Below are 15,536 nucleotides of genomic sequence, written 5' to 3'. Positions count from 1 at the left end.
TCCTTTTACTAGAAGCAAACTTCCATAACAAATGAGTTTAATGTAATGGAACTTTATACAGAGCACAGATAGGCTAGCTATTAGCAGTGATGCTTTCTTTTGGGAAGGGCGAACGTTCACGTAACTCTCATGAGATTAGACATTCCAGCATGCCGGATATGAGTCTCCTTATATCTCCTAGTCTTCGAACCTATATTGCCAATATAGGGATCTTGCGGTTTTCAATTCCCATGTACTCTATCATGTTGTGGGTCACTTTGGGAGGTGATTCCATCTTTTTTTATTATGGGATTTCATGACACATGATTTGATGATGCTCACATGATCTATGTCGGTTAAAGTTAAAGTTCCAAATGAATGAATGAATGAGGCCAGCCTCAAATGAGGAACAATAATGAAATGAAATGTACCTAAAAAATTAGGACATGATGATCAAGAGGTGAGTTAGCCTAAACAAATAATGTTAGGTCATTTTTGTCATTGCACTAGTAAACCTGTTGAAAATCTTAAACTACATGCTAGGTATTGGTGGTGTTCACACTAGCCTATGCACGAAATGAAATGAAATACATATTAATGAATGAAGCATACTCTGTGTTTGCTAACGAAGACTCCCTAGTTGAGGTCTGATATGTTGAGCCCTCATTTTTGGGAAGTCTTAATGTCAAGTCTATGGTCCCAAGGTCTCATGGCTTATAATTAAATTATATGAACAACGTTATGTGTTATATGAATTATGGTATGTGTTTTGTGTATGTTGTTGTGTGCTATGTGCAAAATGTTGAGTATGATGGTGCATGTTACTCTCATGGCATAACTTTACTAATAAAAATTTGGAAAGTCTACGCACTTTCCTAAGCTTAATTTGGCAAGTCCACTAACTTGACCTGCTATAATCATGTTGCTAGGAAAGAGTTATTCTTCCTCATGCATGTTCTTAGTGTGTGCCTGCATATACCCATACTTATTAAAAGTCTGTACTAACCCAAAACAACTCTAAACTTTTAGGTGCAGACACAGGTGGACGGTAGAGCTACAAGATCAACATTGTAGCTATCCGGACATCGACTATTCATTCGTACTTGATAGGCCCTCATGCTTAAGAGGATGCTTGCCCATTTACACTCTTTCTTAGTTGTAGGATTGAGCTAGTGGAGTATGTTCCACTAGCATTTCTTTCCTATTTTCTTTCAAACATTGTATGGGTGCCATTTTGGCAAGTACATCATTATAGTTATAATAAACTACTACTTTCATTTGATGATCTTAATATTAGATGGTTGATGGTGAACAATTATATATGTAATAGAATGTTTAGTAAACATGTTAGGAAACAAAAATATTCAAATTTTCTGCTAAAATTAACCTAGATAAAGAAAGAATGACGTATGTAGGCTTGTCTACGACCTCTGAGAGGTTAACGATGCCGGTTTTTTCTAGGGATAGATTCTGGTCGTGACAGTACTAAGAATGTAGGATAGAGTAATACTGAATTAAAATATAATTTAACAAACACAAAAGAAAATAAAATAATATGACATGATAAACTTAATTCTGAGATAACTGGATGCAATGACCAATTTATAACATGCTTAAATTGGATAATAAGTATATTGATAGATGGTTAATGCTAGAGAGTCTGACTGAACTGTGGGAGCTACTAACAACCGATTTTAAAACCACATGAGCTAAATGTGGAGTTCGATGTATAAGCCTCATCTAGATTACCCAATATACCCCACCAAAGGTATAAAGGCATGTTGGCATGATCACTAACCTGATTGCTGATACGCTCAAACTTACTTCTCAAATAAGAAGTAAAGCGGTCGTGTCAAGTAAATAACCCAACTAGCAAGGTTGGGATCGTTCCCACGAGGAAAATATTCTAGACTTAACTTCAACCTATTATTACTATCTTTGGTCAATAACTTCCTTGGAATGTAAAAATATAAAAAGGGGGGTTCTGTCTCTAAATAAGTGAAGTTAAACAATGAACTTGAAAGAGACACTTAACAGCTTTAAATGTTGGGTTTTACAAAGTAACTAAGGTTTACGTGTTCCCCACATGTTCATAACTTGATGACTCTAATTATAACAATTCTTTCCTAGTATCTTGCATGCAAAGTGATAAGTTATGTATTTCTAAATCCTTGGTCCGGCATCTAGAAAATCTCACTCCGCACCTTGGTCCGGCTACGTGTGTTGCTATCCTAACCCTTATCCTTACCTCATATTAGGCATCGTTTTTGACATTTGACGAAGTTATTACCTCGAACCAATCAATACTAGCCTATTAGATAGTATACACTAAATTTATGCTAATAATTCATTTCCTATTGTCTATCTCCTTGGTCCGGCAAGTAGCATTAAGGCGAGTTCTAATGTTGGCCATCCGTTAAAAAGACTTCTAAACGAAAGAATAATTAATACATGCAAGACACTATTCTAGAATTATTCTTTTAATTAAGGTTTATCTCATTATTTGTCTATGGTTCCCACAACCCTTGTTATGGAGTTTAGTTACTCATAGCCATAAGCACAATATCCAAATAAATTAAATAACAACTCATGTACTTACTTCAATGAGAAAGAATAAAGTCTAAAAGTTTGCTTTATTAATCACCAAAAATCACTTGTAAGAATCTCAAAATCTAACACTAATCAACAATCACAAGTTCCGATAATCCAACAATCCAAAAGTCTAATAATATGAAGCCTAACAATACGGAGTCTTACAATACGGAGTCTAACAATACGGAGTCTAACCTCAAAAATGAGGCTGGGTCGACGGACCTCGCGACGGACCGTCGTGGTCAAGACGGGCCGTCATGGACTCCGTCGTCCTATACTTAGCAATTTCTGTTGCTGCTCTCTTCAATCCCCTCGACGGCAAGTATGACGGACCGTAATTGGCACAACGGTCCGTCGAGGGTCTTCATTTCAAAACACTTCAACTCTTGGAATCAGGGTACTGGGATCACTTCTCTGAACTTCATGATGAAACTGTAGGACGGACCGTCATAGCCACGATGGACCGTCACAAGCTACGTAACCCCACTCTTGGTCAGACTTCCCCATCTTCCTTCAAAATCTTCTCTACGCTGCCAACTACGGACCGCCACAAGCACGACAGACCGTCATCAGCTTCGTAGGTGGTCTTTTCTGCATTTCTTCGCTCAAAATCCCCGTATTCAACTTTGGACAGATTTTCTGCAAAACAAAGAGAAACTTATATAAAAACTAGCACAAAAAGACTTTCGGACACACTAAACTTAAGGAAAAAGTATTAATTATACCGTGAAACCACGGTATATCAACACCCTCAACTTAAATTCGTTGTTTGTCCTCTAACGACGCACTATGACTCACTACACAAAGCGCCGTCTATCAGCAAGCTGGTGGGTCCGATTCCCCGGAACCTACGTCCTCTGCAATCTGGACACCCTCAGTGGTGTCATAAGAAACATCCGCACAATCACTAGTGACTCCTGCTATCTCTGCAGTGTGGGAGCTAGACGCCCCAGCCGCTAACTATGATGCTCTGATCTGGTGTGCCTCCTCCTCAGCAAGTGAGGCTCTCCTCGCAGCCTCCATATCTCGGCGCTCCTTCTTCCTTGCTCGCGCCTCATCCTCTGCTCGACCCCTATGCTTCTTGGAACTTTCAGTGGACGCCTATGTAGCTGTGGGGGCCTGGGCTACCGTATCTGCAAGATCATCAGCAAGTGGGGGAAGCTCTGGACGGGGCCCTCTGCGTGGGGCCAACTCATTGGCCTCGTCCCTGATGAGGCGGATGTCTATACTGCCCTTTGGGGTGTTAAGCTGATCTACGTGCCATATGGTCATAACTGCGGACCTGCAAAGGGCAAAGATCATACACGGGACCTACAGTGCCCTCTCGTGCATGACTGCCTGAAGAAGCCATGCGAAGTCCACCTCGAATCCGGCTATCATCGCCTCCATCCACACTTCTCAATCCCAGGTCATGATGTTATCACCAGCTGTGGGGGAAAGAAAGTGAGAGACGAGCAGCCACAAGAACTTTTCTATGAACGTGAGGTTGGCCTTCTTGATGGCCCGCTTCGGCTCAGTGACCCAATCGGCACCCTCTCCATCTACTGACAGGTGCAGGGCCATCCACCTCTTAGTGGTCTCTCTCAGTGCTGGCTCGCGCAAGAACTGTCAATCCTTTACTATCTACCAGCGGTAGTTAAACTCGGCAGTGATCGGGGTCTGAGTAGCATCTGCACTCTCGTCGTATAGAAACCGGCGGATGGCTGGCAGGGAAATGTCCACCTGCACGCCCCGGACTCGAACCTGTTTAGCGGGAGCAGCCCTCCTATCGATCTGTGATCGAAGAGTCGTTACGTAGTATGCAGAGAACTCTCGGACCATTTCCTTGCTGTATCGTCCCAATGGACGTGCTGTCCACTCTAAGTGAAGCCTGGTGAAGAGGTTGTGGATCTGCGGCATCGTTGGGAGACTCCCTGTAAGTACCCGCCGCTCCAAGGTGAGTGTTCGAGTAATTAATCCTTTATCAGTCAGGAACTTGGCGTCAGAGTAAGCTTTAAATTGGCCGTCGACATACAACCGGTTTGGCTGGTCAGAGGCTGGGGTGGGGACGTGAGCTGGTGTGCCAGATGTGGAGTCTGAACTGTCAGCCTCATCAGACAAGGCCGACACTGTAGTAGTGGCGGGTGCAAAAACCTCAGCATAGCCAGAAGCTTCCTCGGACAATGATACTCCTAAGGTGCGAGACGCTTCTTCCTCATTGTGGCTGACCCAGATGGTGTGCCGGTCAGTGTGCGCTCCTCATTAGATTGGGAGGTAGTGTCTACGCCGGACGCCACCGTCTTGGGAGTGGCTCTGGGAGCACGTGCAGCACGGGAAGGTGTGGAAGTGCCTGGGGGCACATAATCAGGGTCCCGCCCATCATCAGAGCCAATGATCAAGCGTGCAGACGGGGCAACAGACTTTGATCGCCCGTGTGTGTACGTTCTGTCTTGCTTTGGTGCCATAGTAGATAGTACTTGCAAAGGATCACAATTAGTACGAGTAGTGGCAAACAAGACAAGCAAAACCATACGAAATAAAACAGTGAAAATAATATGTAATTGTTGTAGAAACAGTGACACACGACAGGCCTGGTGACGGCCCGTCGTGACTATGAAGGACCGTCGTGAGATCCGTCATGTTGTACTTGGACTCTGTATAAATAGAGAACCCGGAAGGAGAGTCTCTGACTAGCATGATGGTGTGTGCAAGACGGACCATCACAGTTACGACGGTCCGTTATAGATGTCCGTCGTAGGACACTTGGGAAAAAATATGGAGACCCTAAGGAGAAGGGTCTTTGACCGTCATGACGGTCATACAGGACGGAACATCCTGGGTATGACGGTCCATCACATGTTTCCATTAAGGGGCACTTAGAAAAAAAATGAGAGACCCTTAGAAACAGGGTCTCTGACAACCAGAACGGTTGTGCGGGATGGACCATCGTGGGTACGACGGTCTGTCACATATATCCGTTGGGAAGGGGTGCTAGGGCTTTTGCAACGGACCCTACGACGGTACGTCATGGGTACGACGGTCCGTCATCGGGGTCTCATTCTTCATGAAATTTACAGAACTAAGGGTACCCTAAGCATCCCTGATGAACCCACATCGACCTTGTAGTGTTTTGGACCTATATGTGTCTAACCCAACTACCTAGGAAACCAGCAATGCAAAAGCACCTATGTCTAACGTTGTAAACATGGCAATTTCGAACATTTGTAACCTAGGTTAGGCAGAGTCATCTAAAGTAAACAAAATACAATGAAGAACTAAGCTTAATACTAACTGGTAACAAAAATGCAAGATAAATGAGTATAAATTAGAGACATATACCGTAGAAATGGAGAAAAATAGATGCAAAAGTACACGGTGGCAAGGTAGACACCCACAGCAGCAGTTTTCACTAGTAGATTAACACTTTAGGGATTGGGAGAATTGTGAGAGGGAAATGATCGGTGGCAGGGAATGGGGAAGTTGAAAAGAGAGAGTAATGGGAGAAATAAGAAAGTAATGGGGTGAAATATGGAGGGGTGGGGAGTTTAAACGGTCTGATTTTGGAAAAGGGTCCAGACGGGTCGGGTCGGGTATATCTCATTAATCACGCGACGGTTCCCCAAAGATGGTCCATCGCAGTTGTGACGACCCGTCGTTTGTTCCGTCGTGTGTGCCTTAGTCTCAAAACCACAGAAAAATGTACCTTGTATGACAGATGAATACGACGGTCCATCGCAGGCGCAACAGTCCGTCGATGTATCCGTTAGTGGCTGCTGTAGAGTAATTTTCTGCAGAATTTCCTGGTGATGTGCATAATTTAAAAACTCATTAGTAGAAAAATTCTACCATTACTAAAAAGACTATAAGTATTGGGTTGCCTCCCAACAAGCGCCTGATTTAATGTCGAGGCACGACTGGGGACCCTTGATTACGTAGACTTCATCAAGATGGTATGCCTCTATCACTTTATTCCCAATGCTTTATGACAAAAATAGAGTTTTATTCTATCTCTATTCCTCTTAAACCGCACTCCCTCCTTGGCTTTTAACTAAACTACTCCTTGAGGGAATACTTGGGTAATCAAGTAGGGGCCAGTCCATTTAGACTTGAGCTTGCCCGGAAGACAAGGCACCCCAGAACTGTCTACAAGCACCAAATCCCCAACCATATTTCTTGTTTTGCATTTTTCTGTTCAGTCTCCTTCTTCATCTTTTCTTTGTGGGATATCTCAGATACCGATTGGAGCTCACCACTCTACCTCATTGTCCTACAAATGTTGAAAGTCACTTCTTCATTATTCAGCCGAAAAGTCATCTGTCCCTTCTCCATATCAACTAGTGCTCTAGCGGTAGCAAGGAACGGCCTCCCAAGAATAATAGGCGGTTCAAAATCGACCTCGCAATCAAGAATAACAAAATCAGCCGGAAAGATAAACTACTCCACTCTTACTAGCACATCATGGAGTATCCCTATGGGCCGTTTCACTGTCCGATCAGCCATCAGTAGCCGCATCGCAGTGGGTTTTGGATCCCCCAAACCCAATTTCTTGTAAATCGAGAGGGGCATTAGATTTATGCTTGCCCCCAGATCACATAATGCTTTCGCAAAATGTAATGACCAAACTATACAAGCAATTGTGAACGCACCCGGATCTTCTTTATTTTGTACTAGGGATCTTGTAGCAATAGCACTACAATGCTGCAGTCTATCATCATCCTCAAAAGTGACCGATCTTTTCTTGGTGACCAGATCTTTCATAAATTTGGCATAACCGGGCATTTGTTCTAGAGCTTCTACCAAAGGGACATTGATAGAGAGCTGATTCAACATTGTTATGAAGCGCCGGTATTTACCATGCTCGGTCTTTTTCACTAATCTCTGAAGGAAGGGTGGTGGTGGCCTAGGCATGGGAATTACCTTGATAGGTACTTCTACATATTTTCCATTACTTCCCTCTTCTTCACCACTACCCTTTACCACATTCTCATTATCCTATCTCACATTTTCCTCAGTAGATGGCATAGGTGAGTCAATGGTTTGCCTACCACTCCGAGTAGTTATTGTCATACAGTGTGCATCATTCTTTGGATTTTGGACAGTGTTTCTAGGAGGAGTGCCCGGTTGCCGTGTGTTCACTGTCGCAGATAATAGGGCCATTTGCAACTCGATCTGCTTAATCGAAATTGCATGTGTATCAACTTTTTTCCCAATACTAGCTAAATCACACCTCAACTCTTTAATGTGTTCATCACTACTGTCGAACTTCATCATCATTTTGTGCAACATATCCTTAAATCGCGCCATACTATCTCCACCATCCCGAGGAGTAACTTCACGATTTTGAGGAGGGACATAGGGCCCACTCCTATCATTTCTATTAGCATAGTTACCCCTATTAAAGTTGTTGTCGCGGTTGTAGTTTCCATCTCGGAGATAATGACCCACACGGTTGTAGTTACCATAGTTCCGACCTTGGTTCCCTTGACCTTGTCGCCAATTATCCTTATTTGAGCCTTGGGCACTTGGTCGGAAACCCCCCGTCTGCTCATTTACTGCATAAGTGTCCTCCGCATAATAGCACTCATCATTAGGAGGTGGTGGTTTAGCCAAGTAGTTGACTGCATTTACCTTTTCTACACTCCCCGTGACATGTTTTAGTACCAACCCAAGCTCAGTTCTCATCTGAGCCATTTCTTCTCGAATCTCTTCTGTGGCTGGGTTGTGAGTGGACTGCACTGCGAAGGTGTTTCTCCCTGTATCAGACTTCCTAGTACTCCAAGCTTTGTTATTTCGGGAGATTTTCTCTAATTTTTCATTAATCTCAGCATAAGGGCATTCTCCGTAAGATCCACCTGCTATAGTGTCCAACACCGCTTTGTTGTTGACGTCCGGTCCCCGATAGAAGTATTCCGTAAGTGACTCATCATCTATACGGTGATTTGGAACACTTCTCAAGAATGAGGTCAATTTATCCCAAGAATTACTAACTGACTCTCCTGGTAGTGCCACAAAGTTGTTCACTCTGTCTTTGTGGTTTAGTTTCTTGCAGACCGGAAAGTAGCGTGCTAAGAAGACATCTCTTAATTGGTTCCAAGTAAAGATTGACTTGTATGGGAGCTCAGTGAACCATATAGCAGCCTCTCCTGTCAGTGAGAGAGGAAACACTCTGAGACCTATTACATCTAGATCCAAATCAGGCCTCCCCAAACTACTTTTACACACTGCCCTTACCTTAGCTATATGGGCATGTGGATCCTCAGAAGGTAGCCTTGAAAACAAACATCTAGCAGTGAGCATTTGCATCAGGCTACTAGTTACAACAAAAGTGTGGCTTGTAGGTAGAGGGGGAAAGACAAATGGCCCATCCGAGTCTGCTATGTTATCATACCCTCTGTAGTATGCTTGGGGCCGTGGAACAAGATTTTTTTCCCTCTGTTGATGTTCACCCGGAGCATCGGGTAACATCTAACCATGAACATCAATCGGAGCTGGGATGTTCTGGTTTGGATCCTCATCATTTATTCCCAAGTTTCGATTCATATTGTGCAGTGTACGCTCTAACTCACGATCGTAGGGAAACAATGGTTCTCTTCCTCTCCGTGTATTTGGCATAAAAGGAGGATGGTTCTGAAAAGAAATAAAAAATAATAAAACAAAGTAAAATAAAGAAAATATCAACTAAACTACAGTAATAAGTTCAAGTTAATCTTAAAGCTAAAATCCCCGGCAGCGGCGCCAAAATTTGATACGCTCAAACTTACTTCTCAAATAAGAAGTAAAGCGGTCATGTAAAGTAATTAACCCAACTAGTGAGGTTAGGATCATTCCCACGAGGAAAATAGTCTAGACTTAACTTCAACCTATTATTACTATCGTTTTGTCAATAACTTCCTTGGAGAGTAAAAATATATAAAGGGGGGGGGGTTCTATCTCTAAATAAGTGAAGATAAACAAAGAATTTGAAAGAGACACTTAACAACTTTTAATGTTGGGTTTTAATCAATTAATCAAAGTAACTAGGGTTTACGTGTTCCCCACATGTTCATAACTTGATAACTCTAACTATAACAATTCTATCCTAGTATCTTGCATGCAAAGTGATAAGTTATGTATTTCTAAATCCTTGGTCCGGCATCTAGAAAATCTCACTCCGCACCTTGGACCGGCTACGTGTGTTGCTATCCTAAACGTTATCTTGACCTCATATTAAGCATCGTATTAGATATTTGACTAAGTTATTACCTCGTACCAAACAAAACTAGCCTATTAGATAGTATACACTAAATCTATGTTAATAATTCATTTCCTATTTTCTACCTCCTTGGTCCGGCAAGTAGCATTAAGGCGAGTTTTAACATTGGCCATCCGTTAAAATGACTTGTAAACGAAAGAATTATTAATACATGCAAGACACTATTCTAGAATTGTTCTTTTAATTAGGGTTTATCTCATTATTTGCGTATGGTTCCCACTACCCTAGTTATGGAGATTAGTTACTCATAACCATAAGCACAATATTCAAATATATTAAATAACAATTCATGTACTTACTTCAATGAGAAAGAATAAAGTCCCAAATTTTTCTTGATTAATCACCAAAAATCAATTGTAAGAATCTCAAAATTTAACACTAATCAACAATCACAAGTTCCAATAATCCAACAATCCAAAAGTCTAATAATATGAAGACTAACAATACGGAGTCTAACGAAACGGAGTCTAACAATACGAAGTCTTACCTCAAAAATGAGGTTTTTCAAACTATTTATAAAAAAATAAAAACCTAATTACACAAGGATTCTAATTGCTGGAAATCTGTCAAAACGCGGCTGGGTCGATGGACCTCACAACGGACCGTCGTGGACTCCGTTGTCCCATACTTAGCAATTTCTATTGCTGCTCTCTTCATTCCCCTCGACGGCAAGTATGACGAACCGTCATCGGCACAACGGTCCGTCGAGGGTCTTCGTTTCAAAACACTTAAACTCTTTGAATCAGGTTACTGGGATCACTTCTCTGAACTTCATGACGAACCGTCATAGCCACGACGGACCGTCACAAGCTACGTAATCCCACACTTGGTCAGACTTCCCCATCTTCCTTTAGCAGCATCTGTACGCTGCCACATACAGACCGTCACAAGCACGACGGACCGTCATCAGCTTCGTAGGTGGTCTCTTCTATATTTCTTCGCTCAAAATCTCCGCATTCAACTTTGGACAGATTTCCTGCAAAACAAAGAGAAACTCATATAAACACTAGAACAAAAAAACTTTCGTACACACTAAACTTAAGGAAAAAGTATTAATTATACCGTGAAACCACGACATATCAATTGCCCAAAGAAGGGACTTACAACCTACTTGGCTAGTAGTTCAGGGACTTTTGAGTACGCTAAACCCTAGTCCAACTCGATATTATGCTACTCACAATGAATTCTGTAAATTTACTATTTATGTATGAGTTTCTGTAAATACTGGATAGCTCTAAACTGAACATGCAAAAAGAGAATGCAACAATTAATTTTGTAATTAAGAATTTATAACTTACGCATATATATTTGAAGTGTGTGAAGTAACTAACCTAGCATGTGTTATTCAAGAATTAAAGAAATACAAAGTTAAGGTTCTAAAATTCATGAAAATATCTTAATAATAACAAAATAATCTTATTTGGAACATAAAACTAATAAATTCATAAAGTTCTATCAAAGTTCTAGAAACCCTAGGTTTAATCATGACAAGAAAATCAACAATCTTACTGAAAACTAGTGAAATCCCACATACGTGGTGATGAAATCTATGAAAAATACTTTAGTTCGGGCTGGAACATGTGGTGTTCTTGAAGTAGGGATCTCGACTTTTTACTCTTCTCGTAGTTCTAATTTCTATGTTTTGATTTAATGATTTTACTTAGGTATATTTTAATTATATATCTAAGCTTTAACTAACTAATATATGATAATTTACGGTAAAAATGATGTAACATAGGGTTTAAATGGGGTGGGAAAGGTCAAAAGACTAACCCTAATCTCACCCTAAATATATATTCTCTTTTGGTTCAGTGAATGGGGGATTTTTGTTGAGGGAGAAGGTTTTTGAGATACTCATAGTGTTGCACAAAATTTTAGGGAAATAGAATATTTTTTGGGAACAACTGAAACATTAGCTTTCAAGATCGCAAATTTATCTAGAGTTTAAAACAAAGAGGCCAGAAATCTCTAGTGTAGTGCTAGTTTACTGGATTTGGTGTTCTCCAACTACGCAGATATACTTCAATAATCGAGAGGTGGAAGTCGTCTCATCCTAAATCGTTGTAATCCCTGTTCGCATCATGGGTTCGATTCACTATTTTTCTTCCTCTTTTCATTCGTTTGGCCTGTAGTGTGATAAACCTACTCTCTGTACATCCTCTGTGGTTCTATCTTGTTCGATCCTTTGCTGACTAAAGCATTCAAGATGGAAGGTTTGTTTTGTTGGGGTTAGAATATCATATATATTTCATAGTCATTTAAATTTCCAGTCGCTCATTTTTGTTTCCATAAGTTAAGATTTTGATCTTTTTATGTCTAACATGACATTATTTGAGTAAGGAGGTTATGTTAGCATGATTGTTACTGCCATGTTGTTCTTGACTCTTATTATCTTATTCTTAATTAATAATCATGTGCTCGGCTCAAAAGGGTGTTGTTTTCGACATTTTTAGAAAGTGGTGAATCATATTTTGTTCTACATTTCTGCCCCCTTGACTTTTGATTAATGTGATCTTGGTTAGTGATTTCAGATATGAATTGATTTGGTTTGTTTACAATCTTCACGTGTTTTCATAAGCGTTGCGAATGCATGTAAAATCTATTGTTCAGGATCGATAATAGTTGAAATGGTTCATATATACGCCCATATGTTGTTATATTTAAATATTGTATTTAAATAGTGCCTCTATGGTAAGCAAAGTGAACATTAATATTTTCGTTAAAAATCTCGACATTTGGCTAACACTTTTCTTTATGCTTATGGGCAAATCGGTCACAATTTTTCATGAACTCTTCTGTATTTCCCCATTTATGATCATCCACGATTGATTTTATTTTAGCAAATCCATGACTGAAGTATATGGGTCCTTTAATTTTGGGACTATATGCTTTCCTTGTGAAGGTTTAATTTTATGTTGGACATTGTTTTTAAAATTGGCATATGCTTTTCGCATTTTTGATATATGGGCCTTCCGTTTAGTAGTCTAACGTCATTGTATTTTGTTTTCGTTAACATTTCACTTGTCCCTCTACTCATTTATGTTGTTTCAGCTATGAGTAAATCTGTTGGGTATACTTATATGCGTGTTGTTTTAAGTGTTGGATCATCTTGACGCACTCATTCTGCTCAATTCTTGTTGTTAGTAGTCGGGGATGTTTTTTGATTTATGTTCCCTTTCGGGTTAATATGTCTTGTTTTCATCTTAAATATGTATGAGTGTGTCTTTGCTAAGTCCCGTTGTCGAGTAAATCCAGAATCATTCTATAACAAATCCAGATGATTGTTTTACTTAAAAAAATATAATACTAAAAAAATGACTAATTTTCAAAAAAAATCATTTAATGCTATAATTTAGGAGAAGTTAATTTTCTTAATTGCTAGAGTCCACTTGATATTTTAATTAAAATCAAGAAAATTTATTGTTATTTTGAAAAGATTTAAATAGATAAAAATCGATTGAAAAGAGTTTAAAGTTCAAATATACATTCTGGGAAGGTGTTAGGCCCTAGGAATGTCCGCTAACGCGCGGTTGTCTGGCGATTTGACTAAATGACTTTTTAAAATATTTTTTTTAGATATTGACTGAGGAAAGTTAAATCAATCTTTTATTTATTTATTGACTAATATTACTATTCTATTTCAATTGATTATTTTTAAGGGAATGAACTTAGAAGGAAACCTCTAAAAGGGAAAACTCAAATATCGGGGAGAGAAGTTTGCAACAGGTGAATCTTATCAGGCAACAACTAATTAGAATCTTTTCTACAACATCTTGGTCAGAAATTGTATCATTATGATTTCTTAATTCATTAACATTATTCATGACTCTTGTGCAATATTCATCAATTATTTCAGAATCTCTCATCTTTAAATTTTGAAACTCTCTTTTAAGAGTTTGAAGATTTATACTATGTACCTTTTCGTAACAACACACCTCAGTTTTCACAGAATCTCAAGCTTCCTTTGCGGTTTCACAAGTACCAATTTTTGCAAAATATGCTCTGGGGACACCCATTTGGATTTTTCTCAAGGCATTTGCTTCTTGACAATACTTAGCTTCAAGATATTTCATCTCTTCTGCTGTAAGATGACCATCGTTGTCTGGCTCTTCAAAGCCATTTGCAACAATAGTCCAAAAACCTTTAACTTTTAAATGTTTCTCATTCTTATCTTCCAGTATTAAAAATCAGTTCCATCAAAAAATGAAGTAAGAACAAATGAAGATTCAACACCTTCATTTATTTTGGATGCCATAGTTTTTTCTTCACCTATCCCCAGATTAAGAACAAAAAGCTGCTCTTGATACTAATTTGAAGGAAATATGGAAGGAAATTATATCTTTGGAGAATGCTCAAGTTTATTATATGCTACTTAAGGCCACTTGATATGATTACAATAATCAACTACATCATATGTATACTACTAAAAATAGATTACAAAAAGTCTTGCACAAATTACTAAATATATGTAGCACAATTTACTAGAATCATGTACTACGAAATTCTAAAGAGACTTCTTAAAAAACATAGAGACATTTTTTGAAGACTAAACATTGATTCATTAATTCCAACAGAGGTAGCTTCTCTTTTTATCATTTTGATAAGCCATGTTATGGTCTATTTTATTAGTGAGAATATGTACTTGAAATGTTTCATCTGCTATTTTTTTTTTAAAATGTATGTCCGTGACCATGATGAGGGTGTGAAGAACTTAGCATTTGTTCATCCAAACAAATAATTTTAGGCAGTTCCTTTTACTGGAATCTATAATGTCATGCAAATATGATTCTTCCAAAAAAATGCTCAATTTTTTTTGAAAAACGTAGGACCTAATCAAATTTTTCTTTGTTTTGAATGATATTACGCTCTTAGGTACTCGAAAATGTCACACGTTTTTTTTATAAAGGAAGATAATCAGTTAAAGAATGTATTTTCTTATTTGTCATTTTTAAGGAGAATACATAACAAGAATGGTACTCTACTTTTAGAAAAAAATATTATGGATAGATATAATTCCACTTAAAATAAGAAAATGATAGAACTTATTGCTTCCATATGTGAAAGGCATGGTCATTTACATTCTACCGTATGTGTAATTTTTTTGCGCTTATAGTGGCTTCTTTAATTACTTGTTAATTATGTGTTGCTCTATATGTTCAGCATTTTAAAAAAATTCAGTGTCACTACTATTTTATTGTTTGTAATAGCTAATATTTTTATGTTACTTCTCCTTTTGCTGAAACTTATGCATAACTCTCAATAATTTTCAGTTTTCTCAAAATGATGTATAAGGTTAAGTTAAGGAGGCCGAATTTACTCCAATTTTAAGTTTTCGTGTATGATGTTTTTGACTCCGTGATTCCCTCTTTCAAGTAAACAATGGAGAGAGGTAGAAAGCATAAAAGTATAAAGACAAATGGTTACCACAGGATGAGACAAATTCAGTTGATATGATTTGGATCTTTTGGTTGGCATTAAATCGGTACTGATATCATTACTTCTATTTACTCAATTGGAATCTGATCAAGTAAAGGGAGTGATTATATTTATAATTCAAAACATAAAATATGTTCTCTTTTAAGCACCAAATAAACATTTAATGAAGTCATGCACATATTTAAATGAGCGAAGGGAAAAACAATCGGCGGCGGAAGTTGGTTTGCTATGTTATTGTGTATGGTTTTACACAATGTCGTTAAATTATACAAGAAACAGTGATGTACCAGCTTTTTAG

The sequence above is a fragment of the Solanum lycopersicum genome, chromosome 4, assembly GCF_036512215.1.
Source record: "Solanum lycopersicum chromosome 4, SLM_r2.1".
In the NCBI taxonomy this organism is placed as follows: Eukaryota; Viridiplantae; Streptophyta; class Magnoliopsida; order Solanales; family Solanaceae; genus Solanum; species Solanum lycopersicum.
This window is presented reverse-complemented; position numbering follows the sequence as displayed.